We start from the raw sequence: 25,332 nt of genomic DNA, 5'->3' as shown, positions 1-25,332 counted from the left end.
GTTACGGAGATATAATAAAACATACAAAATATGATATGACACGAGACTCGAGTAGCGATCGTTTCAGTTGATTCTAGGATCGCGGCAATATAGTAATTGGAGAGAGTGATGTTGTCGGTCCGGCACTAACGAAGTTCTATTTTTAGATTAACATTTAAGATCGCACGCGTATGTAGAGAGCTATGCATTTGAGGTCGTTTCCTAATCGCAAATATCGCTCAAGTAGCATGGACTATTGCCGCTGGCGAGTAACTCCTCGACCATCACGCCGATGCCGTACGCGCTACGTCTCGATAACCAGCTGAAATGAACGATGTAATTGATTTTCCGAGTCACGCGATTAAAGGACGGCTGTATAACGGATCGATGCATTCTGGGACTGCAGTATATTGCGGTACGGGTTTACTTTACGGTTAAGACATTAATTATTGTCGTCGTGTGCAGCACATCGTAACCCTAATCCCGGATTAAGTGATCCACGGATTACACACGATACATTCCTATCACGACGTATCAAACCATCAACTTCCGATGCGAGGAGACATGGTCCTCGCACGCCTTCAGCTGCATGAGCAATTATATTTTCCCACATATGTATGTACTGAATTCCAAATGCTATCGATTATTCATTAATTATTATTCATTAATTACTCCATAATGGATGATATAAAATATGCATCTGTGATTGTAGAGGTTGCTTCATAATGATCGCCTGAAAATTATAGCACGGTATCTACGGACCTCAAAATAATAGAACTCCTTTCTCGTGCAAACATTTAAATTATTACAATATACCGTGTTTTCATCATCATCATTTCAGTTCTCCTAATGTCTCCTGATGAAAAAAAGTTCTTCGGTCAATGAAAAATTCGACACTCGTATTTGCGCACTCAGAAGCCTGCATTATCCTTCGTGAGTTAAGCTAGAACACATCTCCTGACGTGAACACCGAGAATCGCCGTAATTCAATGTATCCTTCAAAACCGGACGGATGACACTTGCGTTGTGCATAGGTCGATATATTACGCTATTATATAAGCACATGTTGCGTCGCACCGCGATGCTGGAGATGGACTAACTTCCGACAGATCTGCAGTAATCCACATGGACTTCGTATTCACGAATCCCCACGAAAGCTCACATTGGAGCTGGAACATATTAAAACTATTAACATCGCTGCTGTGTGAGCTGTCACCACTTAAGATTGCCACATCGGATCGATCTCGTTTAATTAGAATAATACGTTATAATTAGAAAAATAAGTTATACGATACACTAATGCAGCCTCGGAGGACCCTCGGAGGATGTTTTTCATAAAATGCGCCCTCGAGAAGTTTCTCCTGCCAGGTAAATCTTTCCTTGAATCCTCCCTAGAAAGAAATACATCAAGGAGCTGACTGTTCTCTAAACGATAAAGAGCGCTCACTTTAACGGGAATTAATTTGAGAATTAATTAACAAAGATATGCTGCACTGTACCTAATAATATCGCGCTTAATAACTTTAAACCCGATTAAATGAAAATAAGTTACGCGAGACGGTTTCAATTACAAAGTCGAGTTAGGGAGCTTAAATAGGAAGTTACTTTCGCAAGCTACGTCGTTTATTCTCGTTCGTCTATCTTATATCCATTCCGTCCATCATGTCCTAGCTTCATTCTCCACAAACTTACGATCGCTCAAAACCTCGTTAAAACGCTATTTGACTATACCGTGCTGCCCACGGCGCTTGTCCTGTCTGACATTTACGGCATATGCACAACGAATTCCAAATTCATAACAAAGTTTTTGTTGCGATACTCCGATGGCGTCATATATCACTGTTTTAGTGCCCCATTCATTCCTCGACTTTTTCGGCAACAATGTGTGCTGCAAATTTTTTTCTGTTTGCATTTTGCGCGTTTAAATTGCACGATAAAATGCGCGTGCGTCGCGTTCTGTCTCGCTCTGGTGAGATACGTTTTTACAATAACAATCGCGCGAGCGCGCTTTAAGTGCGCAAAATTCTACAGCTATTCGCGAGATCTCCGCCGTTAATTGCGTTCCAGCAGCATTATGACAGATTTATCGCAGTGACACATGCGGAAAACTCCGCGTATTTGCATTCGTAATATTCGAAGCACGCGACCGACCGGTCATATCGTAGTGTCGGCTCGCAGTAAAATGAACAAGCACTCGCTGCAAACGCTTAATCCGCAATGTTAATTAGCGCGATTACAGGCTAATATACTACGTATATCGGACATATCACTGAAAAGTACGTTGTACGGTGCAATATATTCGTAGCCATCAAACTTGCGTGCATATATCACAACGTGGATCCTATTTCTTCTTGACGCGGCTACATTTTTTCTGACAATAATACATGTAATATGTGCAAAGTGTTTATAAACACAAAAATTATGATACGGACGTATCATTGCGCTTCTTGTCGACGCTACGAACATTGCGATGAACTACAGCGCGCAGTTAAACCATTGCAAAATATTTTGCAAACAGTTATTGAGCAGAACGATAGTGTAATCCTACCAGTATATTAGCATCATTTTATTTGGCTATATCGTCAAGAATTTAAAAGTTTTCACCTCAATCCTATTGTTTAAAATAGTTTTCGCCATAAAAGACAAAAAAGCGTGGCCACAGAAAAATATGATCGAACCAACGCAACGGTGGCGTAGACTTATCGGGTTGAAAGTTATTAAATCGGTGCTGTGCCTGAAAGGGCTTAAAGTTTATCTTAGAACATATCCGTTATCGATCGTAAACGCTCGCGCGCGCGCGCACAGTCTATTCGGCAGCGTACGTGATATTGAGAACGAAAGAAAACGAAGAACGAAGAAAATATACCGCTGACGATATATCTCTTTATGAAGAAAAACAAGCGTTCTCGATTTATCGCGGTTATTCATTATTTTCGTCGTTTGATTACTTTGAAGAGATTGGTAGGAAGTCGACAGATTTGAGTGAATTTTTATTCTGTCCTCCTCTCCTTCCGGAATAATAAAATATTATTTTGTTCTGGAATTTACTGTCTTAAGATGTAAAAGTCACTCCTATCGCTGAACGGTGTCACAGTATTTCTTTCTGTATTAACTGGTTCTTTTTTAGCCACTAGATTATAAAAGTATTAAGATGAAAGTTTAAGTTAAAGAGGGAAGAAGGAGAGAAAGACGTCTGACCAAGTTTGACTCATTATTAGGATCGATAGTGCATTAGGAACTTTGTTGAATTTCACCAGAGACCGATGACCGTCATCCCTAATGTCGAACACTGCCGATATATCCCGAGATAATGGCTAACGACGAAAACTAATATCTGGGAGAGATTAAAAATTTTATAAAGAAGAGAAAAAATACTCGAACTTAATTAACGTGCTGTCGCTCTTTTCTGTCTGCCCGCGAAACAGGGGAAGGGCTCTATCTTCTATTATTTTAACATTAACAAAGAATTATGAGTTCAATTTATTTAATTTATTTAATAAAAGTAACCAGAATATATGTTCAGAAATCACCGATTTTAATTTTATCGACACGTTCGAAAATTGTAATATCTATAATTTCCGGATTACACGGCTGAAGGATTCCTCGCGAATATCTCCGGAAATTCTTTAAATCAAGAAAGATCGGTTGCCGATAAAAATTACAGCGGGTTATTTTGAACTCTCTAAATCGATGGATGACCCGATCAACTGAAAATTTGTAAAAAGGACAGGTTTTAAAAGTCCAAACTTCTCTCGACTATTTGGGCTCTCGAAGTGTAGTGTCATTGTAATGCGAACACTAGATCCTCCTCCAAGACGTCGGAATGCAGCAAGTCTCTTCCTCTTTGGAGCGAATTTTCTTGATGTCGCACCAACTGACGTTGAAGATGAGGAATTTGTAACTTTTGCAGTTACACACCTCGTCTAGGCGAATAATAATTTAAACTTGCTTGTACAACTGAATACGCTTTACAAGATCTATCCAGAGAGAGATTGAATTTTATTGGATAACCAGGGAAGGGAGAGGGGACGGAGCAGAAAATTTGTGAATGTATTGATAGATTACTTAAATAATATTCGATACAATTAACGAATTATTTCTTTACGAGATGATTCCCCCCAAAATAGATATTTACTATAATATATTTTTTAAATAAAAATACATGCGCGCGCTAGTGATATGATCGAGAAGACGTATTATTGAAATATATAACGTTTTAGAATTGGACCTATATCACTTTCAATGGACAAACAGCGTATTGTTCTTTATGGCCGCCAGTCCAGTCGTACATTTCTTTTCCGGTTGGTTACACGTAACATAGAAACTATAACACAACAATACACCACTGACCGGCGAATAAATGTTTCCTGTGAGTGCAAAATTCATCACATTTATGTCAAAAACTTTATAAAGCCGCACTGTTAGAGTTATGTGCTTGTAATCCTGTCTGAGATATTGCACATCGGCATTTTGAGGTGCCAGAGATAAAATGGCCGGGGAAATGCACGATAATCTCGTGTCAACGTGTTCCTATAGTCGCTGACGAAGCTTGAAACCTCCATTACGCTGTCCATCGTAGCATTTGATCGAGCTAAAGAATTGTATTTTTCGTCTTACAATTATAAATTAATGGAAGCGATATTTGTTTATTATTTGACTTGATCCACTTCTCCTAGTTTACGTAATAAATGCATTTACCTTCGCAATATTGATTTTAATTTAACAAGATACATATCTGTTTACGAAATGTAATCGCGATATAAATGCACACACTGAAAAATATAGTTGAATTAACTATAATCTCACTATATTTTATAGTTCATTTTGGCGTCAACCATAGTTTTATAGTTCGTGGAACCTGCAAAATATAGTAGAATAAACACAAATATATAGTCAATGATTGTCTTCAATAATTGTTCAATTACTTTTACCATATATATGGTAATTTCTCATTTACAAATATAGTGAGATTTAATATTCATATAGTTACATCTGTCATCATTTAGCAAATATTCTGCTAATATTGACTATATAAAAGAGTTACTTTACCTACCATTTTATATTTGTATCCATACAATAATTTTAATTTAACTTACTATAATTCTTAGTAAAAATATGATATGGTTGGTTATATTATGCCTATATCGTAATTATCAGCGATATTATGGTAATACTTACTATAAATATGATATTTCGGATTATAATTTAGTTATTATATCATTATAATTCCAAATATCATATACTTTTCTCTCAGTGCATATGAGAAATTTAGGAAATTATTAACGATTGCAACGCTTGCAAAATATATAAATGTAAAAGCAACATAATTGAAAATTCCGTATGAGTTGGTATAATTCCGGTACATATCGTACACTGCTTGAGATAATTGATCTGTAATAGAGTTGAGCATTTTCTGAAGTACGAAAGTGTCAATGTTAACTTCTATCTTCAGAAGGAAGTGAAATTTATTCTTCAAATGAACGTTGGACTAAAACAATATTTTCAAATGAAATTGTAATGATTATTTAAATTGCCATTAAATCAGAACAGAGTAACTTTACTTTTGTTTACTTTAATTTATCTGTTATCTAGAGAAAGAGTAATAGAGGCATTTCTAAAAGTTCGATATGTGAAGTTACGACATGTAAGAGTTCACGCACGGGGGCGTAACCTTTGGCATTAATTAAACAGAAAGAAAAGTCCCGAAGTCAGCAGCGATGCAGCAGCTGTTTTTATCGCAATGGCTAAATCGAAATCGCCCGCGTACTACTACCCTAATGGTACGACGGAAATTCAAATATTATTGAGCGCTTTCGTCGGTCGACTGCTCGCTTTCGTTATACATAAAATATCAGCGGACGGCAACGCCGTAGCCGCGGTAATACATCAAAGTCCAACCGCCTATCGGTTTAAAGGAATTAACTTCGCTACACTTCCATTTCGACAAATAAATTAAACATCATGGATCATACTCGGATTTAAATGAAGAAAAGAAGATGGGCGAAATGTAGCGAAGGATGATTCTGTGTTGAATATTATTACTACCGCTATTACTGTTATTATTTCTCCGACAATAATGTTAATATTTAACTTGATTATGTTTCTATCTTACTCATCATCTTGTCGTACTTTAATTCTATAATTTATTGTGTAAATTTTTTCTTCTCTCTAAAGCAAAGCCAAAGAGATAATCGATCATTTATGTGCGTGTATATAATAAAACCGACAACAAATATAATATAAGAAAATATGGAAAAACTGGCGATATATCTTTCCATTCGGGCAGGATATTCCATCTAGAACGTGAATTCTTTTATCTCTGAATTATAAAATTTATTATTTTTATCGCGAAAGTGCTAAAAAATCTTACTCAAAGATGACTCGGTAAATTCCGCTATGATAAATAGTTAATCTCTGGAACTAAAATGTTTCACTCTTATGAATTTTAAATATTTTCTACCGGCAAATCCCCTTCGAGAAATGAGGACTTGGTACTCGGTACGCCGTTCAGCTCCCCACAGAAATATAATTATTTTAACGAGCATCTTTAATTATTTAAGTTAACGAAGCTGATAGACGCTCTTATGACAATTAATTATTATAATTATTTAAGTAAACGAAGCTGACAGACGCGTATTATTGGGATTCGTAATCACTCTTACTGCGTTGCTATGTTAATTCTCTTGAGGCAATCCTTATTTGTATCAATCTAAAATATCAAACCTTCGATTACTTCGAAATCTTGTAAATGGTGACGAACGGGCTGAATTTTGTCTCGAAAGTTTTCAAACTATTCAATTCTGCAATGACACGAATTTCTTCGGATGTTATTCGGAACCAAAAATTCGTCAGTATCTTAAAACATTTGAAAAGTTCATGAATGACTTGTAAGAGTTTCTAATTTCGTGCTTATATAATGAACATAGAATATAGAATATAGAAACATTCCGAACCATCCAGGTCAATATCTATCCTAAAGCAGATAAGAAAGGTATATTTACGTTATTTAATTAGAATTACGAAATAGAATGTTGATCGCAAAATGCTATCTTCCTCTTTGATGTAACACGAATGAAAACAATAATCCCTATATTTTACATGTTTTGCGATATTTTTCTTGCGCACGTAAAATTATCTCCAAATGCTTTTTTATTTATTGTACAAACATTCAAGGTAGGCTTAAGGTTTAGCAGAGCCTTCTCAATTTCAATGAAATAACATCGTTTTCCATTGCTCGGTTTATCATACGAATCGAGATATTTAATTTGAGAGCTCGAGAAAGCCGCTTCGCATTCGCGAACTTCCATAGAATGCAAGCTGCTAACTCGTTGCTGGATTTACCTCGTTATCACTTTCGAGAATCGATAAATCCTTCAATTCTGTTCGTTCGTTTCCATAACTTCGACAAATAACATTCCCAAACTTTGTCAAACAAAGAACAGTCTTTGCGCGATGTCCGCCTCGCTAAATTTTCGTTTACGTCACAATCGGACAAAGGGCGTTAATAAATAATATAAAAGATATTTGCAATTGAAGCAATTTATATCGAAAGTTACCGAATGGAAAAAGAAAATTACGTGAGAGACCAAAACCGAGAAATATTTTTCCTTAATTTTTTACTTTGCTTGTATACCCTTTTGCCTATATTGTCTGTTTTATATTTGCATTTAATTTTATTAAATCTGTTAATTCTGCTAATCTGTCTGGAATTCTGGATATATCACGCGTCACAATACGAATTTTTCGTGCTTATATGCAAGTATGATTTTGTGCATATCTATCTTTGTAGATATATTTTTTATGTAACATTTATTCATATATTTTTGCATTGTTATGACTTCAAAACTTATTAAATCTCATCAGCATAATATATTTCATTACTTTAAATATATTCATTACTTTAAAAGTCGAGTTTTTAAATAATGAAAGAAATTTGCTTTTCCATATTAAAAATATATCATTCGTTTAAAACGTATCTCTCACTCGGTCTCAATTTTTCTCAATTTTGTTTTCCGCCAATATCCAAGCCGTTTTCATAAGGACGCACTACTCTAATTATTCCAGCTAGACATTTCGACCAGTAATCTCGATAATGCGTGTTCGTAATAGCTTTTAGATGTAATATTCTCTCAGCAATGGTGACATTTCTTTTTGGGCACAGCATACGAGCGGACACGCTTTTTAATATTCCCGATAATGAAGAGGTCTCTATAACGTTTGCGTCATAATGGTTTTCAAGTGTATTTTCAACACCGAAAACAATAGTAAAAACCAGTCGTAAAAGTCACTGCGAATTTGTATGCGCCAATGTAACATACAGAGCTGGTTTGGATTAAATGCCCGCTTAAAGCTGTATATATAATGTAATACACAATATATCTTCGGTGCAACCGGAATAATCATTTATTTGGCGAGGCTACATTCGAGGCGAGTGAGAGAAAAGCAGATAGCACAATGTAAAATATTCTTTATCCCCGGGTCAATCTCGATTCGTGTGAATTTTTAGCAGACACCTGCCCACATACGAAGCTTTGTAACGTTATATTCGAGAGTGACTCGGCACTCCGTTTGATCTAATGAAACTTCATTCGAGTGCGCGAGACCAACGCGACGGTGCAAGCGCGATGTGAGTTCCCGTGTCAAACAAAGCTCTCCGATCCTATCATTCAAACACTCGTCTGACACAAGAGGAACGAAGACTGCCCTGTCGTCGTGAGCTACTATAGATAATGCGAAAGTGTGAGTTTATATTCTACTTCTATGGATGAGTGTCGCTCTACTTGCGGCAATGGGAAATTCAACGAGTGAGTTTATCTCTACCTTACTTTGCTTGAATTCGACCGAACGTCGAGAGCTTTTTTAATCGATACGAGCGTTTGATTCGGAGCGCAAAACTTTCTCTGTTCCTTTAAACTAAATTCCTTTAAACGCCGAAGAAGAATCGTTTGATATAATTTCATTATCACTCTTCCTTCTTTTCCGTCCGCTTGGTAGAAACTGGAAGATTTAATAACACACGCAATATCGAAGCTGACAGCATAATCACACCGCAGAGTTCGCCGCTGTTGTTCCTTTAAAATGAGATGCAGCGAGCATTTCCATACGTGAGATATGAGCTGGCGTGATCGAAATTAGACCGTCAATTATAATTGGCGAGAGTGAAAAGTAATAGACGTGGATAAGGTGAGACTCGGCAAGCCCATCCATTAGCACGATGGTTCGCTAGTATACCGGATTTCATATCCGAGAGTTTGAACTCACGACGTGCCAAATATTGGAAGAGTGTTCGGGGCGCTCATGAAGTCGATAGCTGATATTGTTTGAAGGCAAACGATTGTTAAGACGACACAATGGTTTGCACGCATGCTTCGATGGTCGCTTCTAGCCACGTCGTTTTTTAATTTCGGTCGGAGCCGAGACTAGCCTGTCGCACCGCAAAATAAAGCTCGATAAAGCGTTTTCCGTGTATACGATATTAGAATTAAAACGGCTATTGCTTGACTTAGTTGCGATAATTGACCGCACAACGAAAATTTCACTCGTCAATCGCGTGAAAGCCATTTCTCATATTTAATCTCTGTATCTAATCTTATATCCGTTTTACAACCAAATTAAATAAACATAGGGTAATCCGAAACTGAGCTTTCGATCTATGCGATGATGGATCTTTGATTTAGCTTAGAAAGTTTATAATAAAAATCACAATAAACGATCATTTCTCTCGACGTCCTTGAAGAAGAAACGATTCATAATTGATTAAAGTATATAAGTTTCAAAAAATGTATTGATTTGCAGTGAAGCAAATACACTGTACACACGTTATTTAATATTCAAAAATAATATATATATATATATACTAATATGTGAGCTTTGTATAAACATTGTTTCATAATATTATTTTGGCGTATAAAAGAATGTGAGAGAGAACTTAAGTATAACTTAACTAGATATAAACTGTACGGAATTGAGCAAGTTTACCACAAAAATGACGCACCTCACATAATTGATCTTGGCTGTTCCCCCGAGCTAAGAAGGCAGGCGTCTTTCATTTATTTCCTATTTTTCATTATCACGACAAAGGTATTAAGTGAAAACGGTCGAATTTTGCGTCGAAACTTTCATCCTTGAAACATGACTATGGTGGAAGCTTTTATCGCAATCATAAATATTCATAGCAGGATAGAGAATAACGTGGGAAACACACCAACACTCCTTTTAAGCGCAATAGAAGGATTAAAATTTTCTGCACGATAAATCTGTGTACTTATGCAAAATTGATATGGAAAACTCTGTGTCCTTGCTTGAAAGAGAAAACACGTTCGTATAAATAGTCTGTATTATGACCTATTATACAGTAATCCAGAAGTATATAGCGAAACAATAGCGCGAAAACGTTTTCCCTGATATAATTTGCACGTAATTTATCGCTTATGTAAACGCATTCAATGAGCGTTAAAATATTCAGCAAGTCGTGGTAAGAACAGTCAAGTGAAATGAATTGAAAGTACAGAATAAAATTACTCTCCCATACGGTATTTCATTTCCGAGAAGATCAATTTTGGAAAAAAATGGAAAAATTAATAACAATCTCTGTATATTTTTAAGCATTCGCTTTTGATGATATTAATTTTATCAAGTGTTGAGTTTCGCGCATGTTTTCGACTACATATGAATATTTTGCAAAAAACCAGATAAAAAAGAAACGAGAAGAGAGACATGAATCCGAAAAAATGGATCAAGATGACTTGAAGGTTATAAATCTTTAAGCATAAAGGCAACTGCGTTATTGAAAGCACTTTGAATTGTAGGGTCAAGTTCATGAGTGATTTCGCGATAGACTATTTTAACTTTAGATCACTCTATAACCACATAAATGATTGTGCATCCGCCGTACTCGTTATCGATGTGACGATGCGCATAATACAGTAGACGGTAATGGTCTACCGCAAATGTTCGTAAAGTGCGCTTATTCGTATCGAGATAGAGACAAAAGCACACTCGATAAAGAGGGTAGATTAAAATCGCGTAAAACCTTTGTCATGCACGCACACCGCGGTATAATTTGTAGCGGATAGATCCAAAGGTTAAAGTATTATACCGAAGTATATACGAATCGAGAATGGATATCTGCGAGTCAATTCCACGTTAAATAATCAAAGTCCGGCAAACTATATCGTAGTAGCTTTAGAATTTTGGTCAATGAATTAAAGAAAAGACGACAATTTACATTTTACCTGTATTTCAGTATTGCTGCAACGTCACCACTGAATCAAATAATAAATAACATCTCTCTCTCTCTCTCTATTGGATTGAAATTTAAATTTAAACTGAAATTTATCTTTATACTGATTCAGAATAGCTATATAATTGCTGTTACAAATAATGACTTATCTTTATTTAAAAACTAGATAGATTGACAGTTTATTCTATATGAGCGCTTACAAAAATTAAAGAACACAAAAGTTAAAAAACTTAACAGAAACAGGGAATAAATTTTCTAGTCGGAAATGATTTATTACGCAACTTGAAAGTAAGACCGAGTAATATCGCGACCCGAACTTCGGAACTAATGTGCCCCAACTTAAATCGGTACAGAGCATACCACGTCGTGATGCTCGCTATACATACTTGTCATGAATGTAATATGCATAATGGCGCATCCCGTAATAGTACGCGGTATGTTCATAAGCCATTCCGAGGATGGAGACAGCCGACGGATAGTTCGGTGATGCTCGACGTTATCGTTTGTGCAAGCGTTACTCTTTGAAACTGACAAACGCAACAACAAATTACTTTAAAATTACTGAATAGCGATTTCAGACAGACATAGCACAAATTAATTGTAGATAAATCGTTAATTGCGATTCTTGATCTTATTTTTTGTTTTGTACGTAAGCACACTCGTGTATATTTATTTAAACTTGCAAAACACATATAACTTTTTTATCCATCTAAAATTCTCTTTAAAATTGAAAAGTTTATTTTATATCGCAAAAACGGAAGATCGTATTACAAAGTTATGGAGAATTCGTAATAAGCTCATAAGCATGCCGTGAACATTCGCTGAGGTAATCTCGAAATACAACTCTCTGAGAAATACAACGTAAAACATTGATAAGCAGACGCACGAGTTTATGCGACCTCAAACATAATCTTTTTGTTCGCGCGTCCATTCAAAGAAATATCATTTCATTTTTACATTTCTTTCCGAGAATTTGAGCATCTTCCGAAAGAGTTCTTAGCTAGTAACTCCTTTTCTATCTCTGAAATATTTTCAAGAGACAGAACGAATATTTGACAGAGAAACTTTAGAGTTTCTTCACTTAAACTTGTATCTTGAAACATTACGTATAACTTTTCGTGTGAAATAGGATCTTAGAGTCGTCTGAATGTTCGTTAAGACGAGCGGTTAACGATTTAAACGGCATTGAATTCTCACTCAGGTACAAATTGTATAGCTTTGTTTTACTTAATATTTCGCTCGACATTAAACAACGTACATATATTCTGTACATATATTCTATGCTTAATCGAAATTTGGAAAATAATGGAAACCTGTTCTGAATTTCAACCGCCACCTATGTGCCATCAAATTTCTCATCGTCGTGAAAACTCCCATCGTAAACACCGTTTCCTTATCGTCGTAAAAACTCTCAGTTGCGATTAAAATTTCAATTCGATTTTCTTTCGCGCTCCGTTCCCCTGTACAGACTTTAATAATCGAATCAATTCCGCTTTAACGATCTCCCGAGAGTAGAACGCCGGAGACAAATTGAAATTCCAATAAAGAGTTACGCTCACGCTAATACCTTTGTTCGCGCGGGCTAATAGAAACAAAGAAAAGAAAAAAGAGAAAGGGAGAGAGAGAGAGAGAGAGAGAGAGAGAGAGAGAGAGAGAGAGAGAGAACGGATTATTCCCCCGGTATTTACGGGACGTTTATGTAAGATTTGTTATTTCCACTACCGACGTTTCGCGCACAAGCTTGCATTTCATTGAGTCGATAGCGACATTTCATACCGCGTTTATATGGCAGCCTCGTATTTACGTGTGTTAGCCTGAGCGTATTTCCATATCCGTATCCGCGTGTTCGATGATTGAGCTCACCGAAATCGATTCACTTTCAATCCACGTAGGGCAAACAAAATCAAAACGACTCCCGTGTGCAGCAACGTACGTAGCTTCCTTAAACATCCGACGCAGTCCGTCGCTTCGCGCACGTATCAATTGTTAGATCGTAGAAGCTGATTGCGTTACCGAACGCAAATACGCGCACGTAATTACCGCTCGACGACGATGCGTACATATGTATACTCAACGGGGAGGCATTACCATTAATTCCGCATGATGTAGGTAATACGACGGGTGGGTAGGTAGGTAGGTAGGTAGGTAGGTAGGTAGGTAGGTAGATAGATTGGTCCACACACGGACATGGATGAGTAATAAAGCAATACAAAGTACATAGCTGTACAAACCTTAATACGTCTTGCACGATTTACGCGGTCCGTCGATAGATAGTCGACTTATTTTCCATTTTACGCTGTCATTCGACACTTCTCATCTTACTCTGCAAAGAAAAGCAGCAAAGGAGAACGAATGAGGTGAGACGTCGATTGTGAAATCTATTATTGGAACGATCAGATATTGGAAGAAATGAATAATGGACGTATATCCGTTAAATCGCGCGAATAAAACAAGATAAAGCTTCGACAAGCGGATGTTCCTCCTCCGTAGGCGGATTAAATAACAAAAGATTCATGAGCATTCATAATAGCGCGTTGATGAAAATGCGCTCGATAAAAATGCGCATTCTGCGGGATCTTGTGGAGTTTTGAACAACATTAATAAACTCCGAAACGTTGTCGGAAGTTTATTTATCGTAAAGCGCTCCCGCTATTTTTCTTTCTTTATTTACAAAAAATAAACTTACGACAATCGTTTACGCGAAAGTTACGCGAAACACCCACCGGCAAGGAAGGTGCAGACCGGCACTGCTATATTATTATTTGAATAAGTGTTATTAAATTCTGCCACTCTTCTCTCGAAGGAAATGTACACACGGGAAACGCGGACGCGTACATAAACATAAAAAACAAAAACACCATCCGGTGTGTCTATTACGTCCGGCGAAATTGTTTGCTGGCGCACCGCAGAATTAATACCGCGTGTCGGGCAGAATATTAAACAAAGGGGATAATTTTGTAAAAATATCCTTACTTACTATGCTTCGCTTATTCCATGGCTTATTCCATTTCACCTAATCTCGTCGAAATGAAGGAAGGAAGAATATTGGTAAATAAACAGAACGAAAACACAGAAAGAAATGACGCTGGACGATTACTAAATCGGATAATTCGACGAATTAAAATTCAGCGAGGAGATTCGCGAACGAGCGAATGCGCCGCTATCACAATATAGATGCATATCACAACTTTTCAAATACTCCTCCGATATCTTTCGCGCGTTTAAAGGGCTAAAGAGCATTTCGCGCTGCTCATCCCACCGTAATTTGCGATTTACGCGAATACAGTCGAGCGAAATTAAAAGAATGCGAATGCTCGGAGCAAGCACGCGTCTTTGTGCCGCGTCCCGCACAGAATTCTCCTTGTGCAAGCGAGAATGCGTGTTGTTCGTAAAAGTTATCGCTGTGCATCGCCATTGCCGAGACCAGATATGAATAAAAGCTGGGAAAGCGCACCGCGTCGGTCGTGAGCACTGAGATACTGGAAGCTTCGCGTTTAATGTATTTTATATGACGAATGTTAATTTTAGTAGCACGTACAAGAGAACGTGCAACAAAGAGAACGGCTTTTCCGTGTCTCAGATTGCCGGCCACTCGGCATTTTAACCCTGAAGCTCGTACAATAGCCATTTGTAATCAAGTGCTTGGAATTAAAAGCAGCTCTTGTACGAGATTCAATGTTAAAATGCCAATTGGCTCGTATTGTTTCGCAAGCCGCTTATATGGAGAGTTATTCGAAACGATTGTTCGTTTAGCGGCGATCGCTTTGCGCCGCATATATTTCTCGGAATAATATTTTACAGACAGCTTGAGCTGAAAAAAGAAAAAAGAAAAGTGCGCGAAAGCGCGATCTGCGGAAAAGGTCCGTAATTGTCAGCCGCCTTCATTTCCGTGTTTTACCTCGCACAGGATGTCTTTTCCGAGACATTCCAAAGGAATAAGGCCTTGTAAAGTAAAGGGGTCGCCTTGGAAAAGCGCAGGCAATTAGAGAACTCGCATCTATTTTTAATCAACCGCGCTTGGTGGATCTGGTGCACATAGCTGTGCAGAAAGGAATTAAACATTCATTCTTGCGAACTCGCGTTTGCGTCGAATGATTACGTGCCCGAGTGATTACAGAGGGAAGGAGAAGGGCTGCTTATTTTGTGGAGAAAATGCGCAACTTAGGAAATTAATTTTCAACGGGAAACGAAGCTGGACAATTATATTAATATCTGAAACTGAGAAATAACAACAAACGAGTGGAGCAAACTCGCTGAGGAGCGAGTACTGTTGACTCAATTTGGCCAAAAACGTGATTTTTGCGAAACGAACGGACGAACGATCCCGCCACGTCCGGTTGGATTTGATAACACAAAGCGCCCTATTGACGATAGTCGCAGCTTGGCTGCTTGGCTGCTTGGCAGTGCACGTTACCTTTGTGCGTTTAAAGCCCTTAAGCGCGCGGCTGGGCCGATGCGCGAACGCGACACAGCGCACGCAAGCGGCCGTGCTCTCTTTCGGTCGCCACACTCACGCTGGACCATAAAACTTGGCGTTTTGCGTGAAAATTTCAGGCGCGTAAAACTTTTTATCGCGACGTAAAAGTAAAAAGAAAAAAGAAATACCGTTCTCCGTGTTCGCTTCACGGAATTGCGGGCCGACGTTCTGCAAGAAACTCTCCTGTACGGTCAGGGACTCGTGTCATGATGCCGTCGTTCCGGAGATTGTATTACTTGTGAGAAAAAGTTTCTAGCAAGAATGTCACGATACATGTGTGGAAGTTATATACACGCGTTATTTCCGAGCGATGTATTCATAAGATTAAAGTCGATATGATTAAAGCTGAACAGGATCGAGGAAGCAATTTTTAAACGATGCCTTGAGTGGAACTAGTCTCTCTCATTTGAAGACGATTTGTTTAAATTGGAAATGCCTGAATTCAAATCGAAGGGAATTATTATCGTCTTTTCTTCATTTATTTCTTTTTTCTTTTTCAATATTTTCGTTGGTCTCGCTTCTTCGTCTCGCATCTAGCTCGACCGACCGTTACATCGTTTTAGTTTTTCAATCAGAATTTGGCTCTTTTGACACTTGAGCAACACGAACGACCCGTTTTACGTATTCAGCGGAAAGCACGAAATTACAGTTGTTGATCAGTATGTTGTTCCGTACGGTTGGTGCGAATATTGAAACGCTTTACATTCAGTATCGGCAAGAGGCGTATCAATCCTGTTTTGACGCATTAACGCGGTAAATGTATGTATGTTGTTGTGCTCGCGGTGTATCCACTGTAAAGGAAGATACATGCGTTCGATGTGTTAGCCGTTACACAATGCCAATTGCATATGATGGAAATATAGAATATATAGCTTTCCTGGATAACAGACGATGTGCGCGCGTTGATGCACGGTAAGAACGTAAAAACTTCGTCTCTCCATGTATTTATTGGGTTGGCAACTAAGTGATTGCGGATTTTGTCAACAGATGGATTTTACACTTTCTTTTGTTTCGTTAACGTGTTCAAAGTACCTAACCTATATTTTTTTATTATTGTTTGGACTTCTACCTTTCATTTAGTACAAAAATTATATCGATTAGTTCTTTAGTTTTGTTTTCATCCCAATTTAAAAATGGAAGAGCAAGACGTGCACTTCAGACATATTTTATTGTATTATTTCCGAAAAGAACGCATCGCAAGCACACAAGAAGTTATGTGCCGTATATGGGAATGAAGCCTTGAAAGAAAGGCAGTGTCAAAATTGGTTTGCCAGATTTCGTTCTGGTGATTTTTCATTGAAAAATGCTCAACGATCTGGCCGTCCAGTTGAAGTCGATGAGACCCATATCAAGGCCATTATCGATTCAGATCGTCATAGCACAACACGTGATATTGCAGAGAAGCTCAATGTATCGCATACATGCATTGAAAAAAATTTAAAAAAGCAAATTAAAAATTTTGAATTTTCATTCTTATTTAAAATCCGCAATCACTTAGTTGCCAACCCAATATAACACTTATAATGCTAATCTCGCTTAATTTCTGGCCGATATAATCACTGTGTAACATGAAAGTAGTTCGATTGAAAGTTGCATTAAAAAGCTGCACATTAGTGATCAAATCCGACGCAATTTTTCAATTGAGAGACGTTTCCATGATATATCCTCATCATTCCGATCGAATCCTCATATGGATCTGTTCAGCATCTTCTAAAATGCCAGTCACAAGGGAAAGAATTTCGTAAGGACAACGAATAACGCAATTCGCTGCAGTAGCTTATCGCTATACGATGTTCTAATTTTGAAAACTAGGAGATACTATACATCGCGCCAGAGCTTTCGCCCGTGTGAGATGGAAGCCGCCGTTGGAGATATGTATAAGACCACACAGGGGTAGTGCGAAGGTGGCAGAAAAGGTACGGCACCGTGATCCCGCTTGATGGAAGAGATTCAAGGAAATAGTCCACCTAAGCGCGTGATCTCGTTTAGAAGATACATAGCACACCCGGAGCATAGCGGGAAAGCGGCTCTTCGGCTCTTTCGAGCCATGTCCGGAAGAGATGTGTGTGGAATATTCGAAAAACGACGACGACGGAAAGAATCGCTAAGGAAGATTACTTTCATCGAATGTCGCGAGAAAAGTTTCGCAGAAATATACAGCAAAATTCGAGGAAATTTCATTTTATAGAAGCGATTTAAGACAAGATCAGCAAGGCAGACAAATTCAAACGACTTGTCACTTATTTCTCACGAGGAAAACCCTTTGAATTAAAATTTATATTTGAACTAAAACCTCATTCGAATTTGTGTCTTGATGAACATTCATTCAAATAATGAGCCCAAATTTTGCTCAAAAGCGACAAAGGTATAAGCATCTTTAATCGTTGGCTATTTGAAGAATTATGTAGAGGTTATAGAGAGAAAAGGCCTAAATTACATAGAGGTTGTAGAGAGAGAGAGAGAGAGAGTGATAGAGAGAGGTAGAGAGAAAGAGAGAGAGAGAGAAAGAGGGAGAGAGAGAGAGAGAGAGAGAGAGAGAGAGAGAGAGAGAGAGAAGGCGTAAATTCCGATGAAAATGGCCCCGGCCATCAGACTCAGCGTTTTAATATTAGAACCTTTAAAACTCTCGTCAAAGACACATTGCATTTCCATCGGAATTATTTCGCCCGACAAAGGGCCTAGAGTCCATCGCGAATAGTGCGATGCCGATGTTCGCAATTTCGCGTGAACCTTCACAATTTTGCAGGTATCGAAGCGTGATGCGATGAAGCTTCCGCAGCGCGATGCTCATAGTACAAATACTGCGAAAACCCATTTCGCGCCGATACAAACGTCGGTCATGGCGTATGTGTATATCGCTTAATCGAATTTTAACATGCGCTAAAAACAAATAAAAGAAAAATTTTTTCTATATCGCACGTACACACACGCACACGCAGCGCGCGCGCGTGCGCGCACAGCAGCATCGACCGCGTCTGTTTCATCGCCCTGTGCGATTAAATTTAACACCTGACAGCGACGTATGTTGGTTCGTTTCGATATTATCGGTCGAACGAAGCGAGCAAAGGTCGAAAATCTCAGCACTGGCGATAACGGGAAGAAGGCGATTCAAAATTATTCATCGTTCGCTCAATAGCAGGCGCAATTTTGGCGCTCTTTCCGGCACGATAGTAGCGCGTTGAAAAGAGCGGAGCAGAGAGTAGAAATTTGTCGCTTCTTACTGAAAAGTGCCTGAGAAGAGATTGTCGATTCAAAGTACAGCGATCAGATATGAGACAGAAAAGGTAGAAAGCATAATCCTTGAGAAAAAAAAATATTTGTTCGAGATAAAATGACAAGTGACACACTTAACGTTTGCAGTTTGTTTAACATTCAGTTGGATGTCATGGATGATTTTTCCTACTCTTTTTAACTCCCACTGTCGATTATCTTTCCTGTAGACCTATTTTCTCAGCACTGATAGTAACCAATGTCGATGAAACCGAGCCATCCTATCATTCCTCCGACGTCACTTTGCGCTTAAGCCGTTTGACTGATCGTGCAATAAAATGGATATGAGAAGTTTGAACAATAAATGAATCTGTTGCACGTTGAGGCAAGATACCAGGACCCGAGCTATCGAGCTATCAGAGCTATCTCGTACTCGCATAGAGCCGCCGCCCTACGGAGCAATAAAACCGAAATCCAATTTACAGGATAGGATTGCAAATTTTTGCAATAAAACGCGAGCACTAGATTGCGGATGACCGGGCTATCGAGCCTTCTCTCTTTATCCTTCTCTTTCTAGTGGGTACCGCCGGTATTTTCACGAGATATGACATTAGCAGACGCTAAATAACGCGTCAACGATTCGATTTCGAAGAAATAATGCGGCTGTGTTACGTTCGAGAAGGACGCGGCAGATATTAATTAATAATAAAGAGTGTGACGTTTGACTTGATCATAATGGATATTCAATGTGTCTCAAAATTCGCGGTTCTCTTGACAGTTTTTAAAAAGCGACTTTAAGAGAGATCGATCTCGAGAGATTAATCAGCAAACTTATAATGAAAAGGACGTCCAATGAGTTTCAGGCATCTTCACGACGTTGAATATTTGCACACTTCATCATTTTTTGAATAATTTTATACAAAGGGGGAAATATCGCTGCGTCATTGTCAAAGTATTTTCTTTAGTCAAAAATATATTTTAATTTGTATACCAATATCATTAGACTATTTATTATTGTATTATGATGTTACTTTTTTATCTTCTCTGTGAAATCTGATGACGAGCTACATTCCTTAATTTAAAACACGTCATCGTCACTACAAACGTAACGACAATGAGACTGTAGCTTTCTCAGCGTGGGACTCATGTGGAAGTCTGCGTCTGCACGTGCCTAAAACTCGTGAATGTTCCAATTTCAGACATGTTTCACTTTATTTATTATCAACACAAAGCAGCAGGCTAGACTGCAACGTAAAGTGCGAAGTTACTGTCAAGCGAGAGCTCTAAATCCTTGCTCACTTGTGTTGCGAGTATTACGCTCACGTGTCGCAAGTGGACGTTTATCTAGACCGATGTCACACTTGCGTAACGGCAAAATATTTGTCCGTCTAGCGGAATCCTTCTCGTCCGTAATGTCAATAAGTAAGAGAAAGACGTTTGGTTTCTTTCTCCTTTCTTTCCCTTTCCTGCCGCCTTTTTCACTTTGGTGCTTCATCCATTAATTTACTGATTGTTAACCCATCGAATAAGTCTCTCTCTCTCTCTCTCTCTCTCTCTCTCTCTCTCTCTCTCTCTCTCTCTCTCTCTCTCTCTCTCTCTCTCTCTCTCTCTGTCTCAATTTCGGCGCCGAGTACAATACAATTACATTTAGAAAAAACCTCATGCACGTTACTCACTTTATTTATTTACCGGTCGTGCGGTAAATTTAATGTTACTTACCGTTTATCCCACTGGCATTATCATTTATTATTTACCACTCACCTCGTCCAGAGCGAACATTCAGTCGAGTATTTTCGCGCGCGGAGTACGTGGCTTGATGTATCAGAAAATGTGCTTTCTGCTGAAGGGATATCCGTTCAAGTGAGGTCCGCTAATGGGTTAACGTTGTTAAGATTGTATTTTGTCAACGGATCTTTCTCACGTCGAAAAAAGAAAATACTAATCATCGTCAGCAGGATCGCGATCCATCTTTTCTGACTGCCTTCCGTGACTGACTTCTCGAAAGTGGGTCGAGGCCATATATTTACTCAGCAACTTCCCCCATGTCTGGAATCTTGACGCATATCCATATCAGAGTACACAAAAACGTATGTGCGCTCTCATATATACGGTGTGTTCAGGAAGACAAATACCCAAATATTTTGCCAGTTTATTCTACGTCCGGAGTGAATTTTACCGGGGAGAATGTTGCATCATAAATAAATTTTGTTCTCGGCATCATAACATGGCGTTGCACAATTAAAGTTGATTTTCCCTCCTAGACCCTCTCCAACTGGAAAAATAGCAGTATTTCATCTCGAGTTATACCCTGTATATATAGTAAGTATATTTGCGCGCAAATAAGCGAGCGCATTGATCGAGCCAACTGACAATTTACAGTTTTCCGTCGAAGAGTACATTCACAAAAGGAGAGACCAAACCGACGACCTTCCAAGTGAGATTTCGCACAATTCTACGATTGTCGTACTGATTTGTTAATTTGTACCATTATAGCTCGATTCCCGTAATCTTCGTTGCACAGCACTGCGCCCGGGAGTGTCGAGTGACAAGTTAAAAGAGAGTTAATCCGGAATTTGCGTTTCTCCGTCAAAGCGTGGTTTAAGCTATCTGCGAGTCTCTCGAATACTTTATAACCCAATGTACCCGATACGCGATCGTTAAGCCCATCTTGCACCGCCTGTCTTTGGCGGCGGAGAGATTTTCCCTGTAATCTGACCGGTTTCGAACTGCGCAGCGAGGGGCTGCGGCGGGACTTCCTCCGTACATTTCCACTGCGCTCTCGCGTCTCTTATTCGCAAGCCCGAAAACCGATAAGTAGATTGCGCTCGTTTCTGTACGAAGAAATCGTCGTGCTGCGGAGGCGAAATTGAGAAGTGAACGTAGCGTTTCAATTACAACGTCGGAGTAACCTTCGCGGGCAACTCTCCGCGAAGAGATCAGGTCATCTTCCGTAAATGTCACTTAGAATGTGGACAAGCACGAAGCAGTTTCGCGAGTAGAATTGTCGCAGAGTTGCAGAGTGCACCTGCACACTCTTGTGAGATTACGGCGAAGTTACACGGTGCGAAATCACTTTAGAATCATCATCGAAAGTTCGGAAATCATCGCGATTCCGATCGACATGAACGTGAGATCATTTCTCGAATCGCGCGTGGCTGACGCGAGAATCCCGACGCGAAAATCGCCGGCAAGCCGGCGATTAAGAGCGGAAATATCTCGCAGCGGATAAGCTCGATGGCGCGGAATCTTCCGTCGAGCAAAGCGTGGTGCGATGCGAGCGCGCAGAAGCGAGTAATTAAATTGACCGTAATACCGTAGGCTATCTGTAGTCAATCCGTCAATTTCGCGATTCGCTATCGCGGGAAAATTTTTCGCGATTCGCGCTTCGCACGCAGTATCGATGCGCCGCGCGATATGTGCACACGCGATGTATATGCGGGCGTCATTCCAAACGATTGATCGCAATTGACGAACGACCGGCGTGAATGCATCGCGCCGATTGCACCGAACCCTCCTTTACCGCTATGTTCATTCTTTCGCACTGTTCGCCTGTATAATTTTAGCAAAGAGATTTTCCCGCGTTTGCGTTACGCGGCTCGCATTTGTACACGATTTGCGTGGTGGCCTTCGTGCGATTACATCGAAAATGTCACGAGCACTTTTGATAGAAATCGTAATGCGGCTTTCAATTGTAATTTACGTGCGTCCCTTTCAGCCTCTTTGCTCCAATCTCAGCGACATTCCGTATTGCTTCCGTATTGTTTCTCGAATACTCGTTGTTCGTCCCCGCTGTAATAATCCGAACGCGCGCCTGTAAAATAGTGCGATAAATCAGTCACGCGTTATCCACTCGCGATGATGTTAATGTGCAATGTTACAAACACGGGCGTGACGAACGATAACGGATGAATGGCGCTTTTATGATGAAGTTAGCTTTTACGACGTTTAATCCGGAGGGAGATGCAGCTAAATGAAAATTGATAGCCGGAACACAACAAGCAAGGGTAATGCAACAAATTATCGATCCATTAGTAACGATCCGTCGCCTCGCGACAGTAAGTGCTACGACACATTTAACACTCGCATCGGTAATAAACGCATCGGCCTTCCTTCCTCCGTTACTTTATTAACGTTGCACTAAACACACGCGCACGCGCGCGCGCAATTGGTTCGCATCGATCGATCACACGCGCATAATTTTACTTCTTAGGTAGCACTTTAATCATTATAGAGGATCAGTCATCGTGAGTTATCGTCAGTCATTAATGAGCGAACATCCCGATTCGTTAATAAATAAAACAAGCACTGAATATACATGCAGACAAAGGATTAGCCGAAGGAGCTAAAATATAGAGCTGTGGTAGCTAAGATGTGTCTTTGAAATAGGGACAGCTAATGTCGTTGCTATCAAATCTAAATTTATTAGCTCTTCGAAGTTATTCGTTGCAGTAAGAGATATTAGCTGCTAGAAACAAATGACATGTAGCTGAATCCATTATGCTACCGTATTCTTCGCGATAGAACGTAATAATATTTGCAGCAAGACTGAGAATCTCAAGAAAAATGATATATCCTCCGTTATTCAAGCGAAGTAGTTTTAGCCGCTTTAAATTTTTATGATTATACAATTACCGGCTTTATATAACTATGTTTGAGGTGAGATACACAAAGGTAAAGTTAATTTTATTTAGACTTACTTTATGTACGATTAAAGACAATGAGGTTATAAAATATGTTATATTTTCAAAAGGTATATGTACGCCCCAACTACTTAATAATTCAGATAATTTATCTATACTTTTCATTGGATATATAATGTTTTCACAACACATATATTACGGGAATCACCTCTGGAAAATCGTGAAAGCTATGAGCGCTGAAGCCATAGCATGTAGCAAGGTCCCAGAAACAATTGCAGTCCGAACCTCGGGATTCACGCACGCGTTACACTTACCAATAGCTGCAACTTTCTTAGCTACCCATGTTAAGATGCGCTTTTGATTTCAAATAATGAAGTTGTACTTTGTAATGAATATATTTTACCTCTGATTCACCTCTGACCAATTTTTAGCAATGACAGTAAAACAGTCAGTCTTTCAGCCAAGTTCGAATCAGCTACCCACTTATTTAGCTGATATCGCTAAATCATTTTTCTGCATGTAGATGCGCCTACTCTACTGATGGTACTGATGGTACTGAGAACGGCGACATTTTTTCGAGGAATGAAGCCCCGGCAGATGATCGAGCGGAAAAGTTTGTCGGCGATTATGAAAGTGCATTCCGCAGCGACGAAGCTGTTGCGCTGTGTGCGCGCGAGCAATTTGTCATCGGAATATTCAGCGTGGAGAACACGGCAATTGTACGTAGTTCGAGAAAGCGAATAAACACGGGCGGGATGATTACTCATAGTTCACGCGAGGCGAATAACGCGGCTGCTACATCTCGGCGGGGGCGCGCGCGCAGGAGTACGCAAAAATTTCATACACGCACAGCAACTCGTCCCGCTGAGCTTTACTCGCTCGCGGATCGCACCGCCATTGTATTAGAAAGGAATTTTTTGTGCGAATCTCATTCATTAGACGGTCCGTGTAGTTTTATGCTACTACGCCGACGCCCGAGAGACATCGCAATTCACAAAGCGACAGCTCGCGTGAAATTGAATTCACTTTAATTTCCTTCCCTCTTTTCTTAACGCCGGGAATGTAGCTCGTCGAGCCGAGGCGCGAGTATCCCGGAAGATCTGACTCTTTCTTTTCCTTCTTCCTCCCGCCTTTTCAACAAGTTAAATCGGGACAAATATCCCAGATCAAGATTGACGCGCCAACAGAAGAAAGTTAATTATCACGTAAACTATCTTATTGTAACTCCGCCGATGTAAAATCACACAAGTCACACGAAGTATTCTACGACTAGTCTCGATAAATCCATCGGATTGAAACTATCGTGACTGTTCGATTTCAGATGAAATAGAAAGATTCTCCATCCTCCTCCGAGAAATTGAAGTAGCCCATAGGTCGGAGGCTATCGGTTCGGATTTCATTTTTGCCCCTGCAAAATTACGCTACGCCATTTGGCTCGACCGACTTCACGTGAAAGAAGAGGACATGCGCCACTTTGTCGTTAATCGAAGAACGATGACTTTACGCAACTATCGGGCAGGACGAGTCGAGAAGCGTTTAAATACAGTCCGAGAGTATAATTAGATTTAATTTGAAGAAGTGCACTTCTTAAAATTAAAGAAACGATCGAAATTAGCAATCGGAATCAATAGCCGACCATTACTCCCTTATTTTGAGAAATGAAGGGACTTAAAGCTTAATAGATCGCGAGTGAAATCTCCTTAGAGGAACGGCGTGCGACATATTACGCATTTGAATCTCATATTCTGAGATTCGCTGGCCATTTCTGCGCACGACTAAATTGG

The 25,332-nt window shown here is 39.3% G+C and overlaps 1 protein-coding gene across 5 annotated transcripts in view; it reads left to right on the top strand.

The window, feature by feature from the left end:
- The window catches only part of 5-HT7 (5-hydroxytryptamine receptor 7), a 70,190-nt gene that overhangs the window by 8,966 nt on the left and 35,892 nt on the right, over positions 1-25,332 (top strand). Inside the window, exon 1 of one of the 5 annotated variants that reach the window (XM_025297890.1) lies at positions 8,558-8,718. The exons of 3 other annotated variants lie outside the window; for them this stretch is intronic. The gene's annotated coding sequence lies outside the window, so the exon portion shown is untranslated. One more of the 5 variants, XM_019845488.2, reaches the window with a different exon arrangement.

Source organism: Harpegnathos saltator, unplaced genomic scaffold (assembly GCF_003227715.2).
Source record: "Harpegnathos saltator strain DR-91 unplaced genomic scaffold, Hsal_v8.6 scaffold192, whole genome shotgun sequence".
In the NCBI taxonomy this organism is placed as follows: Eukaryota; Metazoa; Arthropoda; class Insecta; order Hymenoptera; family Formicidae; genus Harpegnathos; species Harpegnathos saltator.
This window is presented reverse-complemented; position numbering and strand designations above follow the sequence as displayed.